Below are 10,942 nucleotides of genomic sequence, written 5' to 3' on the forward strand. Positions count from 1 at the left end.
TAATTTTAAAATATTTCCTCCTTTTAACAAATGTAAATCCACCCTCATTTATTTCAGAGATATTGAGCCTTGTTCTGTCACTGCAAGATTTGGGAGAAAATACCTTTGACCACTATTTTTCCATTTTCACAGACCTTGGAGAGGACCCAAAAATCTCCCAAGATGGGGTTTGGAGGCCTCTTCACATAACCAGCAGGGAGAGGCTGATGGCTCTGGGCTCAGTGGTATTGAGACTGAGGACAGAACAGGAGCAGCCCAAAAGGGATTGAAGGGTGGTTTCAGAGAGGCTGGAGTTTTTCTTCATTGTATAAAACAGCCAGAGAAAGAAATAATGGCACCAAGGGTTTGGAGTGTCCCTACCCCAGGAGGCAGGGATTCTACCCAGAGAGCCACCATCGGGCAAGGGGCGTGATTTAAAGAAGATTCCCCCCATCCACCCTGTGGGGTGTGCCCTTTCAAGCCCAGGAAAAGATACTCCACCCCATCTGGTCAATAAGGAATGGCCTCACAATGTTCTTCCTTTTCTGTACCCTCATTGGTTTATGTTCTACTGCAATGTCTCCAGCTTAGATTTTTTCCTTGATTGTCCTCCTTGATCCACCCCTTTGCAGTCCCCTGCTCCTCCTGCTATTGGACTCCAACCCTAAACTTCACCCCTAAACCCATGACCCCACCCCCTTAATTTCTTTTCTTGGGCTCTGGCACAATAAAGGATCCTGGGTAGTGCTAAACCAAGAGCCATCCTGTTGCCTTCCTTTCCCTGTTGGTCATCGGTGCCTGCCTGAGGTCTGAGACTCCGGGGCCTGGAGGAGTTGTTACGCTGCTTACTGCAGCAGAACCCAAGTGCAGCTGGGGAAGCCCAGACTGGACACTAGGGGAAAGGAATTCCCTCGCCAGTGCAGGGCTGTGGTGCAACACATCTCCCAGAAGGAGCCTGGAGCAGCCCAAGGCTTTGTGTGGGCAGGCAGAGGCAGGCAGGAGGCAGAGCTGTCAGCAAAGGAAGGGGCCAGCCAGGTGGGGCAGCGGGGGATGACGACAGCCTGCAGGGACAGAGGCACAGGGCAGGGACACCGTAGGACAGCCTGGGCTGCACAGGGCACAGGGATGGGCAGCAGCTGCAAGGCCCTGACAGAGCCACCAAAGGCAGCACTTTGGCCATGGCAGACACAAAGAGCAGCAAAGCCCCAGAGGGTGATTAAAGTCCTGGTGCTGTGTCTGTGCTGCTGAGCTGGGCCGGGCTCCTGGCCCAGAGGCAGCTCCTGGCAAGGGCAGCACTGCAGAGAGACAGCTCTGGCCAGGAGCAGCTCCTGGGCACAGCCCAGCAGGGCTAGGGCACTGCCAGGGCAGCTCAGGGACACCAGCAGGGCACAGACAGAGCTGACAGGGTCTCAGCACTGGCAGGAGCTGGGGGATGTCCCAGAGGGGGCTGTGTCACAGCGGCACCTCTGTGGCTGTCTCATGGAGGCACAGAGCAGCTGTGATGTCAGAAAGGGGGTGTGTGACAGCACAGAGTAGGCTGTGTGAGGTCACAGGTTGGGCTATGACACCACAGAGTTTGTTGTGTGAGGTCATTGAGCAGCTACAGCATCATAGAGGGGATTGTGTGACATCACAGAGCAGGCTGTGACATCATGGCATGGCTGTATGACATCATAGAGCAGGCTGTGAGGTCACAGTGTGTGCTGTGACACTACAGAGTGGCAGTATGACATCACAGAGAGGGTTTTGTGACATCACTGAGGGTGTTGTGACATCACAGAACTGTCTGTGACATCATAGAGTAGGGTGTGAGGCCATGGAGCAGAGTCTGCCGTCATGGAGGGTGGCCCTCTGTGACATAAGAGAGTGGGTTGTGACATCACCAGGTGATGGAGCAACATCATAGAGCCAGGTGTGCAATCACAGAACAGACTGTGACATCACAGGGTGACTTTGTGACATCACCAAATCTTCTGTGACATCACAGAGCAGCTTTATGATATCACAGACTGATATCCCAGCACTGGCCCTGTGATACCATGAAGGGGCTTTGTGACATCACAGAGCAGCTGTGTGTGTCATCACTGAGTTGCCAGTGATTTCATAGAGTAGGCTCTGTGACATCATAGGCTGGACATTATAGAATGGATTCTGCCATCACAGGGTATCTGTGTCACATCACAGAGGGGTTGTGACATCATAGAATGGCTGTGTGACATCCAGGATAGGTTGTGTGATATCACAACATTATCTGTGACATCATAATGAGGGCTGTGACATCACAATGGGCTATGTGACATCACAGGGACTTTGTGACATCACAGGGAATGTGTGACATCACAATGGGCCTGTGTGATGTCACAGGGGGTTGTGTGACATCACAGGGGCTGTGTGAGTCACTGGGGAGGTCACTCTGCCCCAGCCCCCCTCACAGTTCCCCCCAGAGCAGTCCAACGCTGCTCGTGCACAGCGGGGTCCCCTGTCCCCCGGGTCCCCCCGCCCCCGGCGCCGCAGCCTCCCCCAGAGGATGTTCCACGAGATCGACCCCAGAGCCTGACACGGGGCCGGGGGGCCGGGGCTGTGGGAGGTGGGAAGGGGGACAGGGACCCCCTGGCAGTGTCCCTGTGTCCCCCAGGGCCAGAGCCTAGGCCAGGGCTCCTTCACCCTGTTATGAACGAGGGCTTGAGAGCACTGAAAAAATCCCTGGGAAAAGATCAGCAACAACCAGATTTAATATTAAGCGACAGCACCACAAAGTTCCTTGGCAAGAGTCACTCTGCTCCTGACTGGACACTTCAGGCACACCGGGGGAACAAAGCAACAACAAAACCAAACCAAATCCAGGTAAATAAAGCAGAAATGAACCAAGAACTGTCCCTGTGAATGTGTGTGTGTGACACAAGGACAGTGAGGGCAAGGATAAAAGGAATATGATCTAAAAGCTGAACAGAGCTCAAACTTAACAGGACTTAACTTATACCTTAACCTTAACTTCTACTGTAAACTTAAGAATTTAGCAAAAGAACAGCACTTAACAGTCTTTAACCTCATTTATAACCTATGACTAAATAATTTAACAGTGGAATAACAATTAACAATAGTCATCTTAGCTAATAAATTAAACCTAACAAATTAGCAAAAGAGCAACTCTTAGAAGCAATTAACTTAGCTTAGACCTTGTGACTTAACCTCACCTACAGGCCTGACTGACTCAGCTATCCAACCCCTCCGAGAGCAGCATTTCTGCCACATTTCCCCAGCACAGGCACTCCTGTGTGCACACAGACACAAAGAGTCAGTGCAAGGCACCTGTGAGAAATTCCCCTGAGGGCAGGAAATGCTCCCTGTGGATGCTTTGGCATCTCCCCAGCAGGCGAAGGGTTGAGCCTGGAGGAGTGGGGGGATCGGCGCAGGCTCCCTCGTTGTTCAGGATCCCCGAGTGCAGCAAACGGGAGAGTTCCCGGCTGGGAGAGGCTGCACTCAGAGGGAGTCACTGGCCCAGGAGAGCTCCAAGGGGCTCCTTTTGCAGCGCTGTTTGTAGGGCCCCAAGAGAGGGGCTGCAGTCACAGCAATGATTCATCCTGGCCGCACTTGGCATCAACAGCTTTCTTTGGCAGTGTGAGAACAGGGATGCTGTGCCACTGAGGGAACAAAACCAGTTCCCAGAGCTGCTCCTACAGCAACCAGGAGCTTGTTGGGCACAGCAGTGCCTGGAGCAGACAGTGTTTGTGCTGAGCTGCAGAGGAGCTGAGCCCAGGGGCTGTTGGCCAAGGCCGAGGCCCAAGGAGCATTTCTGAGCTGGCCGGGCGGCCTGAGAAGGGGAGGGGGGAATGCAGCAGCACAGGGCCCATGGAACCAAGGGACCATGGTGACACTGTGGGGCCCTGTGACACCCAGGGACCATAGTGACACTGTGAGACCCTATAGTGCCAAAGGCCCATTGTGACATTTCAAGGCCTCATGGCACAATGGAGAGACCATTAAGAGACTTCACAGCCTCATGGAACCAAGGGGCCATTGTGACACACAATGGAGTCAGGGGATCATGGGGACCATTGTGACACTATGAGGCCCCATGGAATAAGCAAAGCATTGTGACTCTGAGAGGCCTCATGGAACCAGCGAGACCATTGTGACCCTGGGGGTCCCCACAGAACCAAGAGGACCATTGTGATCTTGTGGGGCCTTGTGAAAGCAAGAGGCCTTTGTGACACTGCAGGGCTGCATGGAGCCAAAGGTTCATTGTGACATTGTGGGGCCTGGTGTCAACAAGGTCCATTGTGACACTGTGGAGCCAAAGGAGACCATTGTGACACTGCAAAACCCCGTGGTCCAAAGGTCCATTGTAACACTGCAGTCTCATGGAATAGAGGAGTCACGTGTCATTGTGGGGCCTGGGGAACCACAGAGACCATTGTGACAGTGCAAGGCCTCATGGAATCACTGGGACCATTGTGACATTCGGGGCCTTCTGCAACCCAGGAGCCATTGTGACATTGTGTGACCCCATTGAACCAAAGCACCATTGTAACACTGCAGGACCCCATGGAATCAAATCACCATTAGGACACTGTGGGGCCCTGTGGAACCAAGGGGACCATGGTGATACTGCAGGGCCTCTTAAAACCACGGCAACACAGAAGAGGTCTGGCTGGTTTGGCCTCCCATGGACTGCCTGACTGGTCCAACTGACCATGGCATGTTGAAGGCCTCTTCTCTTCTGCTGTTGAAACACTGGTGCTCCATACTTTCTTTCATATGGAAAAGATCTGTCCTTCTCCTGCAGGCATCCATGGCCAGAATTGGGATTTCATCTCCAGATTTCCTTACATCCAGAGATTATTCCCATAGGAATATTGCCAGGACAAGACTGGCTGACAACGGTTTCATGAGGGTCACCTCTCATCTGTCCCCAAAACACTGGGGAAGGCTCAGTGCTTTCCTTCTTGTGGAAAGAACTGTCCTTCTACAGGTGCCCATGGCCAAGATTGGGCTTCCACCTTCAAAATTCCCTAAATTCAAAGACTGCTCCCAGACAAAATCTGCCATTCCTGACAAGTCTGGCAGGCATTGGCCTAGTGAGATTCTCACGTGCCCTCCAAACACTGGGGCTCTGCCCTTCCCTTCCTATGGAAAAGAACTTTCCTTTTCCAGGTGCCCATGGTCAGAACTGGGATTCACCTCCAACATTGCCTATTGTGAGAGACTGCAGGAGATTGTTGGCTCAAAACATTTCATGTGTCGGGGAGTCTTGTTTAAACTGTGTTCCCTTGGACAAGGACACGAGGCTTGACTCCATTTTCATCAGAAGGCTGATTTATTATGTTATATATTATACTAAAATACTACATTACAACTATACTAAAAAGAACAGAGAGAAGAAGATCAGAAGGCTACAAAGACAAGAATAGAATAGGAATCAATAACAAAAATCTTGTGACTGCTCACAGCCTTGGCACAGGTGGCTGTGATTGGTCACTGATTGAAAACAATCCACATGGACCAATGGAAGATGCACCTGTGGCATTCCACAGCAGCAGATAGCCATTGTTTACATTTCTTTCCTGAGGCTCTCAGCTCCTCAGGACAGGAAAAATCCTAGCAGAGGCTTTTTCCCTAAATTATCATGGCAACATCTCACCCTTTTAAATTATTAAATTAAATAGAAAAAGAAATGTTTGCAATCTCTTCTACTGGAGCTTTGCAGAAGAGAGAACAACACCTCTTGAGGTTCATCTGTTGCCAATCAAAATCTCAATCATCTGCTGATGTGGAATGGTCAGGGAAATTCTTCACCTGTAGAACATTCAGGGAAATTCTTCACTTATCAAACATCAAATTCTATTATATCACTAAAACAATCTTAAAATATAAAAAATGCAAACCTCATGCAAGGAAAGTTCATTGTTTCGAGTCCAAACAGCTGAGTTTCAGGACAGAGTCCATGGACTGAAGACGTTCCTCTTTGACATCTCTGGAAGTCCCCTTTGGTCCTGAAACAGGCTTGCAGAATCCTGAAACCAAAGAATTGCTAAAGAAAACAAGAATCATGAAAATCCATTGACAGTCATCAAACAATTCAGAGAGAAAATTCTGGAATGCCCTGGCCACAGCCCTTCATTGAACCACTTGGGCTGAGGCTAATTTTTGGCTTTTCAATGCTTTTGAGCTGCTAGCTCTTTCCACTTTTCTTTATTAATTTTCCTTTTTTTTTTTTTTTTTTTTTTTTTTTAAAGACGAAGAGTAGCAGCAGCAGAGGGTCTCTAGGACCCTTGAGTGGCCCTGGTCCTGGTGGACGGACCAGAGAACCCAGACCTGGCTCACAGAATGGTGGCCCAGGTCCCTGCGGGGAAAGCAAAGTCCCCAAACTGAGCGCTGGACGGGGCGGAGGCCCCGGCCCAGGGAAATGAGCCAAACGGCCCAGAACCAGCCTGTGAGGCGGGCTCTGTGTGCTCAGAACCTGGCAGGACCATGCTGCCAGCGTCCTGAGAGCAGAAATGACCCAATGCTTCCTCCCCCCAGCAGCACCGGTGCACACCGGCAGCTCGGGAAGAGAAGCATTCTCAGGAATTGTCATCCCAGATCTGAGGGTTTCTTGTCCCCAGAGCAAGCGAGCAATGCTTGCTTTGCTCTGTGTCTCTTGCTCCTGCAATGAAAATGCCACTTCTCCTGCATTCTGCCCCTCGGCACCCCCATCCCCACTGGGCTGGGGACCAGAGGCAGATGCCACAGGAGCCAACTCCTCCACGCCGCTGGGGCGCTCGGGGGGAGGCAGGCACCCCAACCCCCAGGGAGAAGCCCCCGACCACACACAAAGTGACCCAGAAACCATACTGATTTTGAACACAGCCAGCCGAACTGCTCCTGCAGTCAGCTGGAGGGCCGTGCCCCCTCCACGGAAGGACAGGCTCTTTGCAGGGTCTGATGCGAATGACGGAGCTTCGGAAACCGGCGGGACAACTGGGGTGGGTGATGCGGGCAGCACGGGCGCTGGTGTCGACTCTTGAGGCGTTTCCGTGGGCTCAGCACCATTCTCGGCATGCTCTTGCACTGCAATTGGGTCGGCAGGGAGCGGCGGGACAGGCGGCGGGCTCGGAGCGGGGTCGGCCCGCGCCGGCGCCGCCTGCACCGTTGCGAATTCAGTTGCCGGCTGGGATGCAGAGGGAGAAGGCACGGAGGCAGCTCCTGCAGCTCCCGGGGACAGCAGCACAGCCGGGGAATCACTGTTGTTAATCGCGTTCCCTGGCAACACGGGCGGATCGGCGGGAGGCGGTTCCGGGTGCCGCGGCGCAGGCGCAGTCATCAGAGCCGGCGGAGCCGCTCCAAGAGGCTGCGGGGCCGCGGGCGGAGCCGGCTGAGGCGGAGCCGCGGGGTCCGGCGCCTCCCGCGGGGCTGGCTGAGGCGGAGCCGGATCCGCCCCCTCCCGGGGTGAGGGGACCGGAGAGTTCCGCGGCGAAGCGGGCGGGGCCGGCCCGGAAAACGGCGGGCTCGGCTCCCCATCCTCCCCAAGAGAAGGAGCGGGGTGGGGGGAAGGCAGATCTGTTTGCTCCGAAGGAACAGAGAAAAACTTTTGCTCAGCTGTGGGCTGTGCGGGGGGGCTGCAAACCCGCGGTTCGTCTTCTTTGAGAGGCTTCTTTCGTGCTGAAGCTGGCGGGTACGGAGCTCGGCTGCGCCACCGAGCCACGATGTCCCTCACAGCCTTCTCTTTTTTCAAAACACAGAATAAGAGGCCTTGGAACACTAAATATATCATCGGGCGTCTAACACCCTGGTGCTCTGCCCACTCAACAGCAGCCTGCATGAACTCCCAAAGGTCTAAATCGAGGGAGTATGCCACATTTGTAAAAAATCTATGAAATTTTGCCCATCTGAAAGCCTGATAATAACTTTCCTTCCTAAAAATCAAAGTGTGTCCCCATTCGCACCAGAGTTTAATAACTTTCTCCTCTGACGCAGTAAACGGAACCTGAGCTTCCGAAGGTACATTTTTCCAACTTTCCTCCCACCTTTTGCGAATGGCAGGATCTTCAGGAAGGGAAAAAATAACAGTACCTCTAGACAGTGTCTTTGTGGATCCAGCTGTGCAGCTCTGCTGCTCTGCGGTCTCTGGACACAATCTCCAGGAAAGTCCAACAGGTTCTCCTGTTTGCCTTGGCTGAGAACTCTGCCCATCTTCAGGGTCTCGTTTCTTCAGCTCCAGGCTAGATTCCATGGTCACTCTTGGGGTGACCATCAGTTTCACACGTCCAGGGTTCACCAGTTGTTGCTTTGACTTGGACCCCTGGTGCGAGGACACGAGGCTTGACTCCATGTTGATCAGAAGGCTGATTTATTATGATATATATTATACTAAAATGCTACATAACAACTATACTAAAAGAACAGAGAGAAAAGGATCAGAAGGCTACAAAGACAAGAATAGAACAAGAATGAATAACAAAAATCCTGTGACTGCTCACAGCCTTGGCACAGGTGGCTGTGATTGGTCACTGATTGAAAACAATCCACATGGACCAATGAAAGATTCACCTGTGGCACTCCACAGCAGCAGATAGTTATTGTTTACATTTCTTTCCTGAGGCCCTCAGCTCCTCAGGACAGGAAAAATCCTAGCAGAGGCTTTTTCACTAAAAATCCTGGCAACAGTTAGGGAAGGGCCTCCAAGGTGGGGCTGGAGCCCTTGGGCTGTGAGCAGAGGCTGAGGGAGCTGGGCTTGTCCAGCCCAGAGCAGGGAAGGCTGAGGGGCTCCTCATCCCAGCCCAGAGCAGTGCCAGCCAGGAGGTGATGGAGAACACAGAGCCAGGCTCTTCACCAGGGGGCCTGGTGGGAGCATCCTGATACAAGAAACTAATTGTGTTTAGATCTATCACAGAAACACGTTTTTCTGAAATTAATTCTAGTATGGAAATCACTTGTGGATGGTGGACTCATTAGACACTGCTGGGACGTTGCACATAGCTCAGGGAAGAGTGTGATTGTTATTAAATTGTATCCTGTTCAACCATGGTCTGTTGGAAGAGAAACATTCTGTGCCTCTGAGTCTCCCCAGTTCCTGACACCCAAAGGACACAAACCTGATGAGTTGTGGTTCCCATTCCAGTGGTGGCATTGCACCTCCCTCCACAGCCAGAGCAGAGCTCCCTTGTCCCAGAAAGTCCCTGGCAACGCAGGGATGAAGGAAAGAGGACAGGCTGTGGAGATCAGGGGCAGGGCACAGCCAGGGATGTGGGGTGGTTGTGAGCCCAGGTCAGGAGTCGGTCCTTGGCCTTGGTGAACCTCATCCCATTGTCCTGGGCCCATGGCTCCACCCTGCCCAGATCCCTCTGCAGAGCTTCCTGCCCTCCAACACAGCCACACTCCCACCCAGCTTGGAGTCACCTGGGAACTGACTGAGGATGCCCTCGATGGCCCCATCCAGATCAGCAGTAAAGAGATTTCACTGACCTGGCCCCAGTCCTGAGCCCTGGGGACACCCCTGGATGAGACGCCATCACACTGCTGCTCTGAGTGACAGAGGGTGGATGAGGGAAATGGTGGGGAGGGTGCAGGGACAAAGTCTGATTGATTGTTAGCCATAAAGGACCTTGATTTTCATCTGTATTTAGACTGTATTATGAAGTGCTGGGGGTCTATGTCAATTGGGGATTGCTGACATCAATCTATAAACAGGAAAAGAAAGGAGGAAAAACCAGTTCTCTTTGCATTGATTTCAATATAGCATATTCACTTTGAATACACTTCTGAAATCTACCTAATAATCTATGAAAGAATTGAAAACTTATATTACTCCCACAGGCTTGTCTTGTTTGCATGTTTTGAACAAATGTTTATGAGCCTTTCTCACTGAATTTCTCAACTGAAAAGCTCAAGAAAGAAAAGGTCTCTGGAGTGGTGAAATTCATCAGCAACCTCCAAGTGGCTGAGGATCCATCTCCATCAGAGCAGCAATGAACAGAAAAGGGCACAGCTTTGTGGTTGCCCCAGCTTTGGGATGGGCCCTGGGCCTGGAGCCGGAGCAGCTCTTGAGGGCCCCAAGGCCGGGGCTTTTGTGCTGCCCTGGGCACATGGGATGGCAGCAGGGGCTGCAGAGCTCTCAGCACCTGAGCCAGAGGGGAGCAGGGCAGCCAGGGAGCCTCCTTTGGCCTTGGCCCAGCACCTTCCGCCATGGCTGGGGCTGAGTCCTGTGGGAGCTGCAGCTGCTGCTGTGCCCTTGGCAGGGGCTGAGGCCGTGGGGCCAGTGGCCAGAGCAGCCTGGCCTGAGCAGAGCTGTGGGGCCAGAGCCGGCTGGGCTGGGCTGGGGAGAGGCCCTTGGTGCTGCCCAGAGCTCAGGGCAGCTGGCAGAGCTTGCAGGGAGCTGGGCTGGGCTCAGAGAGCCTGCCCCAGAAACCATCAGTGTCCATCTCAGCCTGGCTGGGCGTGCAGGGGCAGGACTCAGGCCAGGCCTTGTGGGGCAGGGCCAGCGCCTGTGCAAGGCATTGAAAACAGGCAAGTGCCCCAGAGAGGAGGCTGCTCTGTGCCCTTGGGGGCATGGACAGAGCAGGGAGGGGGCCCAGGACATTTGTCAGTGCCAGCCTCTGTGCCCAGCCCTTGGCAGCCCTGGCTGCTGAGCCCAGCTTTGCCCTGGGCTGAGTTTGGCTGTGGCCCAGCTCCATCCTCCTGCGGGGCTCAGGGCCTGTTCCCGGCCATGGCCAGTCCTGGCCGGCCTCTCTGCTGGCCCAGAGGCCGGCAGAGCCCGGGGCAGGGCTGTCTGTGCAGGCCCACAGGTGCCAGGGGCTGTGCAGGAGCTGGCAGAGGCTGCCCAGCAGGGAGGCCATGGGGCACAGAGCCCCAAGGCTGCTGTGGGCACCACGGCACAGGGGCCGTTCCCAGCCGCAATGCTCCTGGCCTGGGCTGGGCCTGCACAGGGGCTGGGCCACCATGGCGGGGCCAGCACAGGGCCACCAAGGGGCCATGCAGCCGCTGC

Source organism: Passer domesticus, chromosome 4, assembly GCF_036417665.1.
Source record: "Passer domesticus isolate bPasDom1 chromosome 4, bPasDom1.hap1, whole genome shotgun sequence".
NCBI lineage: Eukaryota > Metazoa > Chordata > Aves > Passeriformes > Passeridae > Passer > Passer domesticus.